Raw genomic sequence first — 2,371 nt, 5'->3', positions numbered from 1 at the left:
AAGGTTATGGAATAAAATGATGGTATAGTGAGAATTAAAATCCACATCTCCTGATCCTGAAGCTAGTGTCCTAGATTTCTTTCTGATTAAAAGATCTAAAGTACTTTTTTTATTTCTTCCACTGGGAAATAAAGGAAACTTTATTTAATGTGTGTCAGGTGGAGGCATTAATTAATTAATTAATTAGTGTGGAGGCATTAATATTGCTAAGTACACTAGACGAATCCAATTAGAATTGAGATAAGGATGAAGGCATATTTTAGCGCTTAGTATCTATGCTGTAAGTTGGGTTCTAACAGGAAACATGTAATTCTAAAGCCTTAAATAGGATGCTTATAATATAGTATCTGATCTCCAAGTCTGATATAGAGCAATTGCCAAGAGCAAGACAACTTTTAATTAATCATTTAAGTCAAGAACATACAGCTTACAGAGAATCAGATTAGTATTTATTATATAAATCAGAATAATCTGTTTCCAGAAAGTTAAACATTCATTGTGCTTAAAAAACATGTACCCAGACATTTTAATTTAATGCAGGCAGACTCTGGGGCCTTATGTGATGTGAATGACTTAAATATGTATTTTAATTATTGGAGGAGGCCAAGTGATCCAGATACAGAGACTGGGGTTGAACAATTTAATTCTTCAGTTCAAATTTTTTTCAGAATATACAAAATCAACCATATGACACAATCAGAATATATGTTAACAAATTTCATTTTTCATAGATTTGAAAATGCAGCTATGATCATTTCTGTGAAATTTTAAATTAATTTTTTATCAGATTCCACTATAGAATCTTAACACAGTATGATGACATCTGTAAGAGATTGAAGCTATGCAATTCTCTTGGTGTTTAAGATCTATAAACTATTCCACTAGGATAAGGATTAGTTCATATAGTGGTTTCAGGAATAAGTAGTTTAAGTAACCCAAAGGAAATTATTTTTTAGTTGTAATCACTGATATTGAAAATATTCTTTGATTCTCTTAAAAAAAAAAAAAAGAATATCATGTCCTACACAATCTCTTCCAACTAAGGTCACATTTTTACTCCAAAGTTTCCTCATGGCATTTTTCATTTCTGCATTTCTCAGGTTGTAGATTCAAGGGTTCAACATGGGAGTTATGAAAGTTAAAACCACAGTCATGGATTTGTCAATGGGTAAGGTTGAATTAGGCCTGGCATACAGGAAGATACAGGGAACAAAGAATAAAATGACCACCATCATATGGGATGCACAGGTGTAGAAGGCTTTGTGATTCCCTTCCAAACCATGAGTCTTCAGGGAGTGTAATATGACCCCATAGGACACTAAGAGGATGAAGAAGACAACAGTGCAAATTGCCCCTCCATTAGCTATCATAAAGCATCCAATGAGGTGGGTATCAGTGCAAGCAAGTTTCAGTAAAGGGTACATGTCACAGACAAAGTTGTCAATCACATTGGGACCACAGAAAGGGAGATGATAAATAAAGAGCAATTGAACCAGTGAGTGCAGAAAGCCTCCAGTCCAGGCCACCAGCAGCATGAGGACACATACCCTCCGATTCATGATGATCAAATAATGAAGAGGTTTGCAGATGGCTACATATTGGTCATAGGCCATCACCACCAGAAGAATGACTTCAGTACCAGCAAATAAATGATCTATAAAGACTTAAGTCATACAATACTGGAAGGAAATAGTCTTTTTCTCATGAAGCAAGTCAGTGATTATTTTGGGAGCAATGATAGTAGAATAGACAGGATCTATAAATGATAAATAAGCCAGGAAAAAATACATGGGGGAACCAAGTGACCTGCTGGCTGCAATGGTCACCATGATAAGCAGATTGCCCAATATTGTTGCAATGTAGATGAGTAAGAATAGGACAAATAGAACTTTTTGCATTTCAGGATTTTGTGTGAGCCCCAGGAGAACAAGCTCTGTCACATTGTTCCTAGTTTCCATGTGTCCTTCTGAAGCTGTGAATCCAGTATCAGAGGCTGCAAACAAATGGCCAGTAATGACTTTCAGAGGATTGCAAGCTTTGTGTCAAATACATAATGCTTACTAAACAGTGTTGGCTCCATGAGATCTCACACATAGAAATTATAGAATATCAGAATTTGACTCTTTTCCCACAAGTACTTCATTCATTTTATCAAATTCCTTGCTTTAACTATCGTGGTGAGACTTCAGTGTTCTAACTGGGAAGTATATATGAGTGGGTGTGAGGTGACGTACCAAATGACAAGCAAGTTGCTTTCTCTAAATACCTCTCACAAACACCAAATGTTTTTAACTTTATATATTGTTTCTTTCCTTTTCTTTAATTTTTTTTGAGAGCAATTTTGGCATTCTGAAATATACCATGAAAACAA

The 2,371-nt window shown here is 35.0% G+C and overlaps 1 pseudogene; it reads right to left on the bottom strand.

The window, feature by feature from the left end:
- LOC104998333 overlaps nucleotides 1-1,958 on the bottom strand; it is a 6,295-nt pseudogene extending 4,337 nt beyond the window's left edge.
- Nucleotides 1,959-2,371: the final 413 nt, after the last annotated feature.

Source organism: Bison bison, unplaced genomic scaffold, assembly GCF_000754665.1.
Source record: "Bison bison bison isolate TAMUID 2011002044 unplaced genomic scaffold, Bison_UMD1.0 scf7180017853140, whole genome shotgun sequence".
Lineage (NCBI taxonomy): Eukaryota > Metazoa > Chordata > Mammalia > Artiodactyla > Bovidae > Bison > Bison bison.
The sequence above is the reverse complement of the archived record's forward strand: the minus strand, read 5'-3'. Positions and strand labels throughout refer to the sequence as shown.